At 43.9% G+C, this 18,632-nt stretch overlaps 1 non-coding gene and 1 pseudogene across 1 annotated transcript; both read left to right on the top strand.

Moving 5' to 3' along the window:
* The first annotated feature begins 3,433 nt into the window (after window positions 1-3,433).
* On the top strand, window positions 3,434-3,620 carry LOC142654465 (U2 spliceosomal RNA). Its single transcript, XR_012849062.1, has one exon. It is a non-coding gene; the product is annotated as a U2 spliceosomal RNA (small nuclear RNA).
* A 13,734-nt stretch (window positions 3,621-17,354) lies between these two features.
* Window positions 17,355-17,535, top strand: LOC142654350 (U2 spliceosomal RNA; annotated as a pseudogene).
* Window positions 17,536-18,632: the final 1,097 nt, after the last annotated feature.

Genomic DNA, 18,632 nt, shown 5'->3' with positions numbered 1-18,632 from the left:
ATGCCATAATGTGGCCCCGCATGACTACCTTTGCTGTATCCCAATAAAGCTGAGTGCTATCTGCATGGGCTCCATTTGTCAATTCAAACTCCTGCCACCATCCTTTAAGTTTGACTTGGAAGGATTCCTCCGTAGCCAGATTTGACGGAAATCTCCATAAGTAATCAGTACCATGGGGGAAGCAATCATGTACTTCCAATACTACAGGGGAATGATCCGAGATAAGCATCTTCTCAATTGCACACCCTCGCATTCGTTGCAGTAAAAGCGGAGATGCTAACATATAGTCGATGCGAGACCAGGATTGATGTGGATGTGAATAATGGGAATATTCCCTACCGTCTGGGTTATGAAGTCTCCAGATATCCGTCAAATCGGTGGCTGTAAGGAATTTTTTTAATATTGTTTCACTTGTGATCAAGGGGGCCCTCCCGCCCTGAACTGCGGTGGTCCTATCTTCGCTCGGGTGTAAAACGACATTTAGGTCACCTCCTAAAATTTTATGCGGGTGTCGATCTGCTCCAATTGTAGTGCTTAAATTATGAAAAAAGGATGAGCTACGCGTATTTGGGCCATAAACATTGTACAGACTGATTCGTTCTGTGGAGCCAGTAAGTAGCACATTTATCCAGCAAACTGCCGAGTCTCTGGACACCTGTGTCACTGTTGAGGAAAACTTTTGGTGTACAAGAACAAGAACTCCAGCTTTCGAATCGACAGCCGAGGATCCGAACACTTGGCCTACCCATAATCTTTTCATCCTAAAGAAATCTGCCTCTGCCAAGTGCGTTTCTTGAAAGAGCGCTATGTCTGCACGCAAACGCTTCAGGTGACGCAGTACCATCATTCGTTTATGTGGAGACCTTAGTCCTTTGACATTCCAGGATATAATTCTCATATAAGAGCAATTAAATATACGGTACGGATATAGATGCCCCTGAGCATGGATTCCCACAACATAAACTGCCTGATCAACCGTTTAACTAGAAACAATAAAACAATCCCCGTACTGAAGGTGTGGATTAATACCTTATCCCCCACCCATTGGTGCAATAAGACTTCGCTTATTTCCGACACGCAGAAATACATTACCAAAAAAGCAACTAGGTTATGTATCATAGAACAATTACATTCAGTAGCCTTCCGTTGCCCCCTACCTAAGTAGAATCAACTGGGGTAGCTGAATAAAGAACAACATGAAACAGTTAGTACGTCCATACCACATCTTCCATATCGGCAAGGCTCAGAGGAAGTGAAGACCTGCCATCTAGGCCATTCTCACTTGATCTGGTAGGTAATATAAAAGCCGACTCAAAGCAGGAACTCATCGGTGAATAAAGAACGACTCTGTCCGTCCGTTTTTGCCATCGAAATCTTGTCAGGTATCAACTGAAACCAGACGCCCCACCCGCTGAGGCTTCGGAGAAGATGGAGGAATTGCAGTAATATCCCGACTGTCTTCTATACTCTGCCTCAGAAATCCAGGGGCTGACCGAAGAGGGGGCGTAGGGGAATCCTTCGAAGTTGAGGGCTTCAAGCTTGCAAGGGCCTCTTCCGGAGACTGGAACGATTCGAATGATCCATCCGATTGAAAAACTTTTAGAACCGCGGGGTACAATAAAGCGAATTTCATCTGGCGTTTGTACAGATCTGAGCAAATTTGAGAGAATGCTCGCCTTTTCTTAGTAACCTCCGCCGAGAAGTCTCCAAAGATAAGGATACGATGGCCTTTGTAATCTAGTCCATCTTTCCTGTTCTTGAAGGATTTGAGCACAGACATCTTGTCAGAGTAATCTAGGTACTTTACAATTACTTGCCTCGGGCGATCTCTCACTGTATTCACATCGCTGCGGTTATCCGACTTTGCCGCACGCAGATCAGCTCCAATTCTATGTGCTCTTTCCACCCTGCATGGATGGTGTATGCCCAAAGCTGCCGGCAGATCCAGCTCACATAGACGTCTCAGATCTTTAGCTGGCACCGATTCTGGTAAGCCGACGATGCGCAGATTATTCCGCCGAGAGCGGTTCTCTAGATCTTCTACCCGCTCCCACAATTTCTTGTTTTCCAACCGGGTATCTCGTACGAGTTGTTGTACCTCCACAAGTCCAGAATCCATAGTCTGAATCGCCGTTTCCAGCGTATCTAGTCGTTCCTCGTGCTGTGTCACTGAGGTATGCAGGTGTAATAATGAGGTTTCTATCGTTTTAGATAGGGATTCCTGCAAATCCGGGGTAATTAATTGTGCCACCTGTATCGCCAGTTGTTTGTAATCAATGACACAGGATGTGTCGCCTGTGCCCCGTACTTGTGAGGAGCTGAGATCCGAGTGTTCAGGCAAGACACCAGGCGGGTCAGGCCCGTCCGCCATATTGGGCGGTTGTTCAGCCACGCGGCCTGATTTGCTTTGCGTCTTGGATTTCCCCATTACTGAGACAAATCTGTCCATGCACTCACCGGTCGATCGGGTACTGCGCCCGGAAGATGGCTGGGTGATCTCTGCTTCCCCAGAGACTGTAAGTACGATCTGTCAGGGAGATATGTGGAACGGAGGCAGGAGCGCTCTCAGGCGTGCATCTCTACATGCCGGGGCCGGAACCGGAAGTCTCCAGATTATTTTAACCTCACCTTATGCTTTTCATTTACCCCCACAATACGTAATTTTAGAAAAAATAGTGGCTTTATTTAATTTAAAAGGGAAAAATATTAATGATCTTCAAAACAGTAAGAAGCTCATAATAGACCTAAAAAGAGATGATACGGTCAGCACAATAGACAATTTTAATGAGAAACGCTGTGGTTTTATCTGGAAAATGTCTAATATATTTTATCTCTAATACACAGAAGGACCTGGCCTGGAGCTGCATTCATCAATGTCTTCCATGCCGGGCATTCCAATACAGAAGAAGATTCGCGAGGTCTGCCATCTGCCCGAGGGAAGGCTGCCAGGCTGAGGAGACGGTGCATCATATACTTTGGACATGTTATTTAGCGCAACATTTTTGGAAAATAATATTCCCTCTTATGGAAAAGATGGCAGACCTGAAGGACTTATGTTATGAGGATATTTTATATGGACAATTTGGATGCCCTACCGCGAATCAGAAGACAATAGCATGAAAGACAATGAATTGCGCCAAAGAAGCTCTTTGGAAGGCCAGGAGCATCCTTTTTAAACACGACGTTTTAACAACAGATGATGTTTTAGGTCTATGTTTTAGTGAAATGTATTTATATTATTTAATTGACAGGAAAGCAAATGCAACCCTTCTAAATAGATGGTTTGTGACTGACTGGAACTCCAATAAATAAAGATTTGCCACCATGTCCCCCTATAAATTTTAATGTAATTTGATTTTACTATTGTTACAATGTGAAAATTATCATGTAATTGTAATGTAATTTATTGTAAAATTTAATTTTTTATCAATAAATCATTGACACCCCCGCGAGGGGGTAGCCAACTGAAAAAAAAAATCTGTTTAATATCTGATACGTCCCCTATCTGGGGACCATATATTAAATGGATTTTTAGAATAGGGAGATGGAAATAGAGCTTGCTCTGTCCATTCCACGCATTGACCTGGTATTGCAGTATCTCCAGGACCGGTGCACCCTTTCCTAAACCAGTGACTAAAATCAGATGTGAAAAGTGCTTTTTGCTTTTGCCAGATTAATTCCATTATTTTAAAGCCTGTTGTACAATGCCTTGATACAAAGCATGTTTTGTAATATGTGATAATGACCTAATTTATTAAATGACTTGATGAATAGATTGCCACCTCTTGTGTTGGGTGTGGTGTCTGTTTCTGTGTTTCCTGCATTTCAATTTGGAACAGCTCATTCACCTTCCTTTTCCTCTCTCCCTCCTCCTAGGTAAGTTCAAGAGCTGCACCTGAGCAAGCCAGTCACTCAGTCAAGTAGTGGAATAGTGAAATAGTGGAGTTGAGTATAGGAACAGCAAGCAGCCATTGCACCCGCCACAATGGACCTGTGTGCACTAGATGGATGTGATGGAATGAGCTCTCCTCCCTACATTTGAAAGTAGTAAGATTTGAAGTTGCAACAAACCCTCCCTCGCCTACAAAGATATCAGCAATTTGGATTTGTTACTATGTTACCTGGAAGAATAACAAACTGTGCAAGGATGGAGGTTGTAGGAGGAGGAAGGAGAAGAAGGTGTCAGTAAAGTTTGGGGATGATGCCTATTTGCCATTTAGCAGTCCCCTGTCTCCCTCTTGTGGCCTCCTGGAGGCAGCTAGCTGTGCAGGCAACATGGGCACATGTTGCTGTGTTGCCCTCCAAGGCAACACTGAGTGACTGACTGAGCAGCAACATCTAATATAAGGTTCTGACGGAACTTTGTGCGTGTCATAGTGGGGCCCACAGCAGTGAGAGCAAGCCTTATGATATCATAATGGGACCTCAGACAGACAAGCCTGGGCCCAGGCAGTGTTGGTCAGCAGGCACTGTATTGCAGGTGATCGAAGGCGTGAAGGGAGAAGGGGTGGCTTTGGGCATGCACTTGCTGCTGCTAGCGCTTGTCTGAACGGCAGGAGGGCATTTTGGCGTTGCCAGGAATGCGTTTTTATGTAGATTCCTCCGCTTTCTGCACTTCATTGTGGTGCAAGCAAAAGAAGTAAATCCTGTCTAGCTTCCTCTCCGGCCTTTATTCACCTCCCGAAAGGACATGGGATTGGACAACATCGTTTTGGATGTTTTGAAGAAACTGGAGTACCTACAGGTAAAAGATGTATTGGGGTTACAAGATTTTCAAAAGCAGGGGATTTATGATGTTACTCTTTCTTCTGCAAGTTTATGCCAGCGAGTGTATATGGACTTGATGATGATGAAGGAAGAAGGGAAGAAGGACACGATCAGGAAAGTATCTATTGACCCATTATTTATGAAGAAAAGAACAACTGTGATCGTACATATGTATAACGCCAAATTTTCGGATCAAGTCGTATCTGCTTTTTTGAAAAGATACTGTGATGAGGGGATTTTTGTTGAACGCTGTAGGAATAGACATGGATACCTGAACAGCAAGAGGAAATATCTGGTCAGGCTCACTCTGGATGTAAGCGCTTTGAATGGGATAAGGTGTATACCATCTTAATTTTCTATAGGAGGGGAGAGAGGGTTTTGCTTTTATGAAGGACAAATCTGTTTTTGTAGGTAATGCAAAACATATGGGCATGTGCAGGAGAATTGCCCTGAAACTGGTGTGTGCTGTAGGCACTGTGGGTCAGCAAAACGTGTTTAAAGATTGCCAGGTTAAAAAGACATGTGACATTTGTGGAGGTGCTGACCATTTGGCCAAAAAATGCTTGCTTTGTAAGGAGGGTAATAAACCAAGGTCATATGCTGATGCTGCTGGAGGTAGGAATTGTGGAGGTGCTGCCAGGACTGGGGATAGTGAGTAAGTATAGGACAAGGAGGAGGGAGTAGTGCTGCAAAGTATAAGGAAAAAAGGGATGTTGGGGTGAGCGCTCCAAAAGAAAGGAGGGAAAAAAGTTATTATTAGTACTACAGGTCTCAGTCAGGAAGGTAAGAAAATGGGAGGAGAGATGGAGGCTGCTGGGAAAGATGATGGTGTTTTGCATAAACCCTTTACAAGTGTTGCTAAAAAACTCAGAGGTAGATTTTGAATCCCTGTTTGATATAAGCACTGTGGGGCTCTCCCTAAGTGAGGATGACCGTTTTGAGTGCCCGGACCATGTGGTGGGGGAAGGTGAGATGGAGTTCCAAGTTGGTGGGAGTGATAATGAGATTACTCCTGGACAGCGTGTAAGAAGAAGTGAGGATGAGGATTCCATTGAGGTGGATGAACCTACCTCTATAAGTTAAAAAAAAAAAGTAGATGGTCAGGTGAGCAGGATGATCCTGCCTGGATTACCTGGGCAACATGATGACAGGGATTCTACTCCAGAGTCGCCTGATGTGGCAGAGTTTTTATGTAGGATGGTAGATGGGTACGAAAAACATTGAATAGTAATGGAGAAGTTTTTGCCCATAAGATTAATTTTTGTAATGAGTGTTATAGTGGCCACCTTAAATGTGAGGAGTATTGGTTCTGCAGTCAGACGGGCGGCTGTTTTTGATTATTTGGAAAACAAAGGCAGACAATTTGTTTACAGGAGTGTGCAATAAAGTCATCCCCACATGAGAGTGAGTGGAAGAGGGGACAATCGTTTTGGTCCCCTCGCACTGAAAATAAGAATGAAGGTATTGGAATTTTAATTAAGAATGGCAATATTAACGTTTTAGACTGTATTATCGTTTTACCTGGGCATTTTATGATTTTAAACTTGGAGATTTTAGGTCAGAGAATTCGTGTTTTCAATGTATATGCCCCAGCTAAAAAGCAAGCACGAGTATCGTTTTTAGAGTCTCTTACGTTTTTTATGCCGGGTAGGGATTTTACGGTTGTGACTGGAGATTTTAATTGCATTCATTTTGTAAATGTTAGGGAAGGCTCCACAGACGTTAAGATTGATATTGCCACCAATATACTAAACCAAATTGTGCAGGATTTGCGTTATACGGATGTGGGTCTGATGGTGAACACAGATGAGAAATTTACGTATATAGCCGATAGTGGGCGCTGTAGATCCCGTTTGGATTATGTTTTTGTATCTGAAGGGGTTAAGGCGACCCAGTGTACCTAAGTGATGACACCTTTTTCAGATCATAAAATTTTTGTGCTGAAATAAGTATTACGGAGTCTACAGTATTTGGTAAAGGTCTGTGGAAGCTAAATGTGAACTTGCTCAAAGAAGATGATGTAATAGATTTTAAAAAGTTGTTTTTTTTCTGTGTGCGCAGACAACAGGCTTTTAGTAATGTACTTTTATGGTGGGACTGGGCAAAAGTGAAATTTATTAAATATTTTAAGTCTGTTGGTTTTAAAAAGGCTCAAAAAGGAAAGAGAGATGCTGTACTTGTTTTAAAATTGGCGGCTTTGTATAAATTTCAGCAGGTGGGGATTGATGTTGATGAAGAAATTAAGGAGGTTAAGAGAGAAATGAAGGAGAATTTAATGGAAAAAGGGAAAAATATTGTTTACCATGCAAAGGTACAGCATCTCGAGGAAAACGAGCAATGTTCCCGGTTTTTTTTTAAGAAGTGTTTTAAATCCAAAGGTTGTTTTAAGTCTGTATTAACAAACACTGGGGAAGTAACTGGTGATGAGATGGTGGAGAGTATTAGTGGGTTTTATGAAGCACTTTTTAATAATGAAAGCAAAGCGAGTAATGCTGAAATTCATGCCTATTATAATATTTACGAAAATAATATTCCAAAAGAGGCTGAAATTTTGAAGGAGGATGTACAGGACGATGAGATTAGACGAGCAGTAGAAGGGGTGGCAAAAGGGAAAACTCCAGGCAGCGATGGCCTCCCTGCAGAATTTCATTCTGCTTGTTGGCATTTTATTGGTAGCGAAGTATGTCGGGTGGTGAGTTATGTTTTTAATACTGGGATTTTATCGGAGTCTATGAAGAAGGGAGTGATTACTCTTATCTATAAGAAAGATGATGAAAGGGAGATTAAAAACTGGCGCCCGATATTGTTGCTGAATGTAGACTACAAAATGGTAGCGAAGATCATCGTTAACTGAATATCTGTGGTGATTGGCAAAATGGTAGATGAGTACCAAACATGTGCAGTGCCAGGGAGGAGGATATATGATCATTTATTGCTTTTAATAGACATTTATTGTATGAATTTTATTGACGCTTATTTATTGATTGAAGGCAAGCAATAGACTTTGAAAAAGCTTATGATAAAATCTCACACCGGTTTTTATTTACTGCATTGGCACATCTAGGTACCCCAGATAGTTTGCTGAAAATAATTAAGGGCCTCTATAAGGGGGCAAATAGCCAGGTGTTGGTTAATGGACATGTGGGTCCAGTTTTTATAATTTTGTCTGGTTTGAGACAGGGGTGCCCGCTGTCACTGATTTTATTTATCTGTGCTATTGAGGCTCTATTGAAAAACGTGCAAAAATATAAAAGATTGGATGGTATTCATGTGCCTGGGAGCAATGGGAAACGTGTAAAATCACTGGGATACATGGACGATGTAGTTTTTGTATGCAATTCCCAAGCAGATATTAACAGAGTGAATTTGCACGTCCAGATTTTTTGTTGTGTGACCGGGATGTTGGTAAATTGGGCCAAGTGTCAACTGTGTAATTATGGAAGGAAGGAGGATGTGGTGGTGGATGGGGTTAAAAAAGTTAACGAAGTGAAGGTGTTGGGCGTCATCTTTGAAGAAAATTTGAAAGGGAAGAAAAGTTATGAAAAAGTGGAAGAAAAATTGGAAAAAAAACTAGGTTTCTGGAAATTGAGAAATGTATCTTTGAAAGTGAAAATTTTAATTATCAAGGCCTTTGTTCTACCACTATTATTGTATATGGCAGTCATCTTTCCGCCTGGAAATTTATGGACAAGGAGAGTTAAAAGGAAATATTCGTTTTTTTTCTGGGGATCAAAAATTGAGAAAATAAGGAGGACTGTGGTAACAAAGAATACGAGACTAGGTGGATATGACTTTCCCGATATTAATTTGTTTTATAAGATGCATTATTTTTTAACCATTTTTAGAACTGTAAGGTGCTTTTCCAGGACTGCAGATGTCGGTTTTTAGCAGAATGGCTTTTTATCAAGTGGGGCTGGTGTGAAAAGGATTTGAGGAGACCAGTATCACTGATTGTTCCCTGTTTTTATGTGATCCTTAGATCCTTTTATCAGTACGGTTTGAGCTCCCTAGGTGAACCGGAGAAAAAGAAAATAAAAGGATATGTTAAAAGGAACGAAATTGGATGTGATGTTCCGTTCTGCAATTCGGCACAAGCAGATAAAGTTTGGCAGTGTTATACATTTTTTGGTTTGTCAAATAGGCAAACGGATGTGGCATGGCTGTCTCTGCATGGTTGCCTCCCAACTAGATCTTTTTTAAATGGTAGAGGAATAGTAGTGAGTGACGTCTGCCCAAGAGAAAGTTGTGGAGGCATAGAGACTATACAGCACATTTCTTGGACCTGCCCTTTTGCTAGGAGTGTTTTTGGAATACCGGAAAAGATTTTTAAGGCACTTACAGGTTTTAGTAGTTTTACTTTTGAAGTGATTTTAGTCGGTCAAGATTTTAATACGCAGATGGATTTTAGAACATGCTGGATTGTTTTTAGTATTTTTAAAGAAATGCTATGGGATGTAAGGAATTTGTTGATTTTTTTAAAAATGTCTCTTTCCCCTGAGCAATGCAGCAGAATCTTTTTATCCAGACTTTTTACTGTTTATTTATGCGACAAGATGAGAATTGGAGAAGATAAAGCGGAAGAGGTATGGAAACTCAAGATGGGGTAGGCTGCTATAATTTAATCTTGATCTATTTCCTTCTTGATTCATTGTGTTACAAATGAACTTTCCTTGCTGAGCCAGCACCTCCCTTGACACACAACGGAACAGTGTGTATGCTACCTTGGCAGTGAGCTGCCAAACATCCGGAGGACTATTCATTGCAGCAGTGCCGACTTATTTTCTTTTTACTACTACTAGAAGATATGAGCTTGCCACTTTTGTTCAGAACGTCCTTTTCAGGATGCTGAACTTGAAAGCACAGGAGATCTACTGCTTGCAGGATAATACCTCTCAAGGGCTTTATGATGTCTCTTTCGAGACACAAAACAAATGCCTCAGTGTTTTTGAACGCTGCAAAGACCTGAAATCGGAGCCAGAAATGAGACTTCACCCTTCTGCCGCTGTTCCTGATGGATGAAAAGCCGGTGACCCTGCACCTCTTCAACCCTTTCACGGAGCTGTCTCATGTGGTGGCTTTCCTCCAGAGATACTGCACCAGCGTAAGAGGAGGAATCAAGCTGAAGAACTGCTTTGGGATCCCAAACGGAAAGCTACGCTTCTGGGTGCGTTTCCGCCCGGACTCTGATGGCATCAGAGGAGTGAGCCATCCACCTTCTTCCTTCTCTCTGGGTGGTAACCGAGGATACCTAGTATCTTTCTTTCCTTTGATATTTATATCCCTTTTTTCTTGACTTTCTTTTCATTTCTTGAATATATTAGTTTACTTCCCTGGTTGGCACCGTACTGACTGTACTGAGCTCATGCCTGTGTAACTTGGGTCTGGAACTTCTCTTTAATCCCGATACCTAGTATACCCAGGACAGCCGAGATATTGCCGACAGTGCTTCAAGTTCGGCCACACCCAAGACGCCTGCCCGACCGGACGATGCTGCTACAACTGCGGCACTATGGGCCACGACGCAGGACATTGCTCTCAGCCTCGATCCTGTGATCTGTGCGGCTCCAGAGAACATCTGGTAAGAAATTGCCTGAAAGGGGCTTCATGGCAAGCCAAAGTTATGCGGATGCGGTTCGTACAGGCCGCGGACCCATCTTCCTGGAGACTTCCTTCGCTGTGGAGAATTCGGAGCCGGCCGCAAAAGACCTACCAATGGCCCAGGCGATATTTTTTGTTTACAGGAATGTGGTCTTGCCCCATCCCCAAAAGCTTGGTCCCCATCCCTCTGGTCCGCTTCCACCAACAACAAAAATTACGGAGTGGGCATTCTATTTAGAAATACAAATTTTGTTAGACAGTTATGTGATTGTAGAAGGCGGCAGATGTTTAATTGCTTATGTTAAATATAGAAATGTCACCTTTAGGGTTATTAACATTTATGCTCCTGCAGACAAAAATGAGAGGAAGGTGCTTTTTGACAAACTTAAACTGTTCCTTCCAGGGCGTTTGCCATGCATAGTAGTGGGAGATGTCAACTGCCACCTGCAGGGGGACCAAATTGATTTAACGGGAAAGCAGTTTGTCCAGTTGACGTCTGATTTTCATTTACAGGATGTTGTGCTATTAAGTCAAATCAAGCCTGCACATGACACATACCATGCTGACAGGGGTGGGATTTACTCCAGGTTGGATTATCTCTGTCTCACGGGACTTTACTGTGAAAACTTATCACCAGGAGAGGGTGCTGTTCTCAGATCATGAATGTTTGATGTGTGCTTTGAATTTGGATGATAGGAAGTATGGGAAAGGACTGTGGAAATTGAATGTAAGCATCTTGGAGGATGAAACTGTGAAAGGTAACTTTAAAAAAATGTATGACAGATGGCGACAACAGAAAGCTGACTTTGAATGCATTTTAGACTGGTGGGATTGGGTGAAAGGTAGAATAGGTTTTTTCTTTAAACAAAATGGGTATAGATTAGCTGCTATGAAAAGGGGTATGTATGCCAGAGCGCAAGCGAGAATGAATACCTTACATAGGCTTAGAAAGGAAGGTCTGGATGTGGATGAACAATTGTGTGGGGCCAGAAAGGAGGTGAGCGATTTGTTAAGGGTAAGGGGGAAACAGATTATATACCAGGCTAAGTTAGACTGCCTGGAAAAAGACGAGTCTTGCTCACATTCTTTCTTCAAAATAGTCGCAAGAACAAACAGCGATTTGCATATATGGCAGATACGAATGGGAATAATGTAAGTGGTGCCGTAATGAAAGAGGTGGTTGAATCATTGTACAGTGAGAAAGTGAGAGATGTGGGGCTAGAGGAAGAAGTGATGGGAGCGCTGCCAGACAGGTTGGACAAGATGATCTGCCAGCACTAGAAAAGAAAATCTTAGAAGATGAGGTAAGACCGGCTTTTTCTAACATGGCTAGAAATAAAACACCAGGGAAGGATGGACTGACTGTAGAATTTTATATTGATTACTGGGACATAGTGGGTCCAGGGGTGCTAGAGATAAATACATATATGTGGAAAGAGGGTAAAATTAGCTTAAGCATGAAGGAGGGGGTTGTAGTTCTTATCTATAAAAAAGGAGATAAAACTGACCTCCGGAACTGGAGGCTGATTACTTTACTCAACGTTGACTACAAAGGGTATGCAAAACTCATTGCAAACCAAATGAGCAGGGTGGTAGGTCAAGTGGTACAAGATGACCAGTTATGTGGGGTGCCTAAGAGGTATATTACAGGGAACCTTAGTCTCCTTAGGGATGTGATATGGGATTGCGCTTAAAGAAATAGGAGTGTAAATGTGCTTTCACTGGATTTTGAGAAAGCCTTTGATAGGCTCTCTCATTCCTTTTTGTTTCAGGTTATAGAGAGGATGGGATTTCCGACAAGTTTCATTAAGGCCATTAGAAGCCTGTATGAAGGAATAGGGAGTTAGGTTTTAGTTAATGGCTTTCTAAGCAATAGTTAGTGTTTTCTCGGGGGTCAGACAAGGTTGCCCGCTATCACCGCTAGTTTTTATTTGCAAGAAGAACAGAGGGAAGGATCCAGCACTGAGACCATAGGTGTCGGTTTAAAAATGGAAACTTCTTCCAAGTTTTATTGGACGAACGAGATTAAAAGTGGATAGTCGGTGTGTCTTTGGTATCCGTGGTTCATTGGGATGAATAAGCAGGTGCCTACGCGTTTCAGACGCGGTCTGCGTCCTTAATCATGGCTTTCCGTCAGTTTTTATTTGCGCTATGGAACCTTTATACTGCATGATACGGTGTGACAAATTTATGGGAGGGGTACAAATACCTCAGAGTGGGGGCCAGTGTGTGAAAGTTTTAGGTTATATGGATGATGTGTGTGTGGTGAGTGAAAATAAAGCTGAATTGTTAAGAGCTAAACTATTAGCCAACATCTATTGTGGGGCATCGGCATTCAGAATAAATTGGGACAAATGTGAAGTCAAATGCTTTGGAGGTATATGTGACATGTCTGATGTGGGGGTTAGGATTGTTGATAGTATAAAAGTTCTGCGTCTTCAGTTTGATGAATGATTGAATGGTCATCAGAGCTGGGGAACGGTGAGGGAGAAAAAAGGATGAAAACTGGATTTCTGGGAATTGAGGGATTTAACTTACACTGGAAAGGTGTTGATTGTCAAATGTGTAATTTTGCCCATTTTGCTGTATGTGGCAAACATTTTGCCACCCAGTTACATGGAACTCAGGAAAATTAATAGTTATTTTCCTCTTCTTATGAGGTTGTAAAATGGAAAGAGTGAAACATAGCACAGTAGTGAAATCTAAGAAAAACGGAGGATTGGGTTTCCCTGATGTTCACCTTTTCCTAGCTATTAACCTTATAGTTACTGTATTGAGAATGTTTAAAGGTAACACAAAAGTAGCCCACATGATCCGATATTCGGGAGGATGGCTATGGTGCAGAATGGGATGGTGTGGCCGTAACCTGTGACAACCCGCGGCCTTTGTCCATCCTGGTATAAAGGTATAGAAATTTTTGTTATTAAACATGAACTGTGTGATTTAAGTACAACGGACCTATGCAATAAAAAGTAAGTCCTAGCAGCTTGTTCAAAGGATGAAACAACCACCAACATAGATCTCCTGACATCTGTAGAAACCCAACAGGTATGGAAAAATCTGTCTATGGATGGTATGACTAACAAACAAACACAGGTAATGTGGCTCAGTATGCAAGGGGCCCTACCAGTCAGGGAAGTACAGAAAAAGAGAGATTTCGTAAGAACGGACATGTGCCCAAGACAGGGATGTGGGGGTAGGGAAAGCATTCTGCACCTCTTCTGGAACTGCGATTTTGTGCAACGGGTTTTAGACCAATTAAAAAAACAGTCAAAGAACTGACAGGGGTTCAATACCTCACATTTGCCTATATCCTTTTTGGAATAGGTTTGACGGACCAAAACAAGAGCCGAGTGTTATGGTTGCTCATGTTATATGTTAAAGAAGTCTTACGGGACGCCAGAAACATTTATGTATATAAACGTGAAGTGTTGGAGGACTCTGTGTCAAACTGATTTTAAGCCGACTGTACTTATGCTATCTTTGGGATAAACGAAAAGGAGACAAGTTTGACGCTGAAGGTGTTTGGAAGTTTAAAAAATGGAAACACCTAGTTTTAAAATAAAAACATACACTTGTAATTGTACTTATCCTGTTAACTTTTACTTGCACACATTTTGTCAAAAAAATAAATAAATGAATAAGAACCACATGATGACCTGATTATGGCTTGTAATCCTGATGAGTTTGTTTTTGTTATGATATTCAGGCCATTACAACCAGACCTAATGGTTTAAAAAAAAACCTGCTCAAGCTGAGGTTAGTAATCATCTCTGCTGGTGGTTGATGGGCCATCGTAGATGGATGACAGAACGCCGAGGTGAGGACAGGGAACCACAACGGTCATCGCTCTGGTGTACGCATCTGGTTTAAAGGTACCATTTGTAGGTGACCAGGCGACCGCCGGATCGAGGTCAGGAGATCGGGTAGTTTGGAAGCCCGAGTTGCTATGTGCCCCAGGGCTGGTGACCCTGGGGTGCCCTTACACACTGGGGGTAGGATCCCACTGAGTGAAGGCACATTTGCACGCACTCTCTTTCACACTATATGAGCACACACCTTTTTTCTTCTGGCTGGGAGATGAGGAATTTTTATACCTGGCGGATGTCCAGGCTGTATCACAGCACACATCCACTTATTTAATTTTGTTTTTCACTGTGTTTGTCCCGTTTGTCACAGGATTTCGGATGCGGTGCCCTTTTGGGACCCTTCCCATGTCAAGGGTGAAAATGTGTGGCCATCTGGTTCCGTTTTCACACACCTTTTTTCTCCCGGCCTTCTGGCTGGGAGATGAGGAATTTTTTATACCTGGCGGATGTCCAGGCTGTATCACAGCGCACATCCACTTGTTTAATTTTGTTTTTCACTGTGTGTTTGTCACGTTTGTCACAAGGATTTTGGGATGCGGTGCCCTTTTGGGACCCTCCTGAGGTCTAGGGGGAATATGTGTGGCCATCTGGTTCAGTTTTCCCCTGCAACCCGGCCTCCCTTCTTCGGAGGGGAGGTGCACCTTTGATGCAGGCTCCTAGGTGGACACTGGGGTGGCAGCCCAGGTAAAAGCCTAGGAGTGTGTTTGGGTCTCCCTAAGCTTCGGCGAGGGGGGATCATCGATCCTCTAGGCCTATGGCTTGGAGGGTCGGGGAATGGTTATGCGGGGCCTCTCTCTTTTAAGAGAAGGGCTGCGATAGACCGCATCCTTGTGCACTTTTTGTGTGGCACCTCTGCACATTTTATGCACTTGGGTGATAGAAAGCACGGCTCGGGCTTTAAAAGAAAAAAAAAAAATCTGTTCTTATCAGTCCTTGTAAGGATAGATAGCTCGGAGAACCACTGGGGGCTAGTAACACTAGCTTAGCGATCCAAGAGCGTTCCAGACGAAGCCGGCGACGAACTGCGGAGAAAAACCAGCGAAGACGACGATCCAGAAGGGAGAAGCCGCCATCGGGGATGAAGCTCCGGGAGATCGCTGCCGGGAAGGAGAACTGCGACAGAGACCTTCGGAGAAGAGCCGCTGCTGAAGGGGATCTTCGAAGAAGCTCGGCCACAGAAGAAGCTCGATGAGGAACCGCGGCGGAAGAAATTTCGTGGAAGAACCTCGGCCAGCAAGGAGAACATTTGCATAGCTCCGCCCCCTTCGGGAAAGAGCTATCGAAGATCCTCCCCAAGCGACAGGAACAGCTGGAAGAAGCCATGGCCTCAACCAGCAACCCTGCCACCCAGAAGGAGAAGGCTGATGGACCAGGTGAGAAGACCCAGGCCAGGACATCTCCTCCTGAAGCCTCCTCAAGCCAACAGGCCGCCAGGAAGCCGAACCAGGCTGCTCCAACCCTGGAGCCCTGGATGAAGGAGGTGGACGGGAGAGTGCCGGACATGACGGAAGAAGTGTTCTGCCAGAAGATGCTCCTGGACCAGGCCTTCGCTGAGCCGGAGACCATCAGCATCCAGGCCTTCATGACCGGGATGTTCTTCGTGAACTTCGCATCGATCAACATCTGCAGAAGGTACTGGGAGATGGTGAAAGCGGCGAGGCCTGAATCCCCTCTCGCTTTGTGGGCAACTGCCTTCTCCTGCCTCCTTCCCATTTACCATCAAGCTAGACAATCAAAATACTGGGAGTCTGGTTCGGGAAGGAAGATGCAGTCCTAAAGTCGTGGGAAGAACACTTGGCCAAAGTCAACAAAAGAATCGGACAACTCACTATTGAGGGCAAAGCAATGGTCCTGCGTAATGAAGTCTTGCCTGTGCTACAATACACTGCACAGGCATGGCCCCCTCTTGCCACTGTCTCGAGGGCCATTACCAGTACTGTGTTTCGCTTCATCTGGGGCTCAAAAATGGACAGTAAAGCGGACTGTTATGTACAAGGAGCCTCGCAAGGGAGGGAAGGGTATACCCAACATCCCCACTCTGCTGCGGATCGCTTTTGTATGTGACTGTGTTCGTAGGACACTAAGGACAGCAAACAGCTCTGCGGGCAAGGCCATGTCCCGCTACTTCCTCCTTCCCCTCTGGCGAGGTTTTGGCTGGGACAAGTGGGACAGCTCCTTCCCTTACAACTGGCACGCTCCCTGGTTCTACGGAGATGTTGACCGGTTTGTGAGGGAGCATCAACTTGAGGGTCTTAAGCCCGACTTGTGGAAACCTAAGACGATCCACAGGAACATCAGAGAAAAGGACTTGCCGGAGTCTGTTCCAGGGCTTCATGCCGACACGTTGGAGACTGTTTGGACTAACGTGTCATCTGGCAGGTTGACCAATGGGCACAAGGACCTTTCATGGATGGCCCTCCAGGGAGGACTGCCTCTTAGGTCATTCATGCATGCCCGCAACATGTACAAGACCCGATACTGCCCCAGGTGCCCCTTCACGGAGGAAACATCATTGCACACTTTCTGGCAGTGCCCCTTTGCACAGGGTCTGTTGAAAGCCTTGGAACATGAACTCAAGGACTCAGTTCCCAGGAACAGACTGTCGTACCGCTCGGTACTTTATGGACTATTTCCTGGGAGTAACACGGATGGAGCAATCCAGGAGGCCTGGCGCCTTATAAACTGTTTTAAGGACGCTATATGGTTTGCCAGGAATCGTCTAATTTTGCGGAGAGAGAGTGTGTCCATCCAGGACTGCTGCAGGCTGATCCACAGCCTGCTCAGAAACTATTCCACCTAGGACAGCCCGGACGTCGATGAGGAAGAGGACTGATACTCCCCTTACCCCCCACTCTCCCTTCTTGTGTGGTGTCTTTCAATAAAACTTTGGGCCTGTGATTCCGCACCCACTCCCCCACCCCATCACTTGTCTGTAATGCTTTGTTGTTTGGCTTTAGTGAATGCAAGAATGTTAGTGTAGCATGTGGTGTGATGTATAGCATAGCTTAGCCTGTACTATTTATTATACTGTCATGTTATGTTTGGCGACTTATTTATTATTTACTGCTTCATGGCTTAAGCTGCGTCGCAGTACTGTTTGTATGATGACGATTGATTGTCAAAGCTTTTGCAATCAAAAAAATCTGTTCTTATCAGTTTAATATCTGATACGTCCCCTATCTGGGGACCATATATTAAATGGATTTTTAGAACAGGGAGATGGAAATAGAGCTTGCTTTGTCCACTCCACGCATTGACCTGGTATTGCAATTGCAGTACCTCCTGGACCGGTGCACTCCTTCCTAAAGGAGTGACTAAAATTAGATTTGAAAAGTGCTTTTTGTTTTTGTAATTGTTTCTTTCTTGCTGAGGGTATCTTTCCTTTAATCCCATTATTTTGCCTGTTGTACAATGCCTTTATACAATGCATGTTTTGTAATGTGTGATAACGAATGACCTAATTGTTAAATTACTTCATTAATAGTAGTGCTGTTTATTCATATCAGTACTGCCTTGGTCTTGGTTGGGATGTTCTCTGGTGCCCTCTCTCTCGGCCTGGGGGGGGGGTATCGTTCTTCCTTGTGAAAGACTTCACCCCCCGCTGCTATTTGGGAGAGAGGCTTAGTCCAGAACGGGTTGCAATCGCTATACCCGTGTAGGTTTCGGCAGAAAAGGGGAATTGCGTTCGACGTTACGTCACCAACTACTTTCCAAAAATTCGCCATGGATGAAAGTCCTGGCGAAATACCGGTTTATGCCCGGATAAAAAACTTGATACGGATTATCCTATCAGAGGATAAAGCAATGACCTGCGGCTTGAAGCTCGTGGTGGAGACCGTACTGGTTGACATGTTCAACGTCCAAAAGGGGGAAATCCCAACGGTACAGGACTATCCAAGGAGAAGGATTTATGACATTACGTTTATACAGAATGGAGTGCTCCAAGATCTGCTGGCGGCTTACATGGTAAAAAATGACCCGAGACTGGACGGTGTTCATTTTGTTGAACAGATTTGGACATCACTAAAATGATTGTTGTAAAAATGTAGTGCCTTTTCACCGAGCTAAAAGAAGTGATGTCCTTTATTTCCCCCTATTTTAAAAGCGTTATATGTTTTGGCAAAAATATGAATGAGGTCGGTGTATGGACCTCAAAATGGTGATTCCTTGTTATGTGTTTTAGAGATGCCAGCACTTCAGGGGTGATATTATTGCCGCCAGCACGTTTTAAATTAGGTGACACAGGTGTCGTATTTTTCACGGACGCCTCCATTCTGTAAGAAGTGTCAAAAGTACGGTCACACCAAAGAGTTCGGCGAGAGCACCTGTAGGAACTGCAGCAGCTCTGAGCACAACAAAACTTGCCCTCTGGGGAAAAGGTGTCGTTACTGCAGCCGA

Source organism: Rhinoderma darwinii, chromosome 5 (genome assembly GCF_050947455.1).
Source record: "Rhinoderma darwinii isolate aRhiDar2 chromosome 5, aRhiDar2.hap1, whole genome shotgun sequence".
NCBI lineage: Eukaryota > Metazoa > Chordata > Amphibia > Anura > Rhinodermatidae > Rhinoderma > Rhinoderma darwinii.
This window is presented reverse-complemented; position numbering and strand designations above follow the sequence as displayed.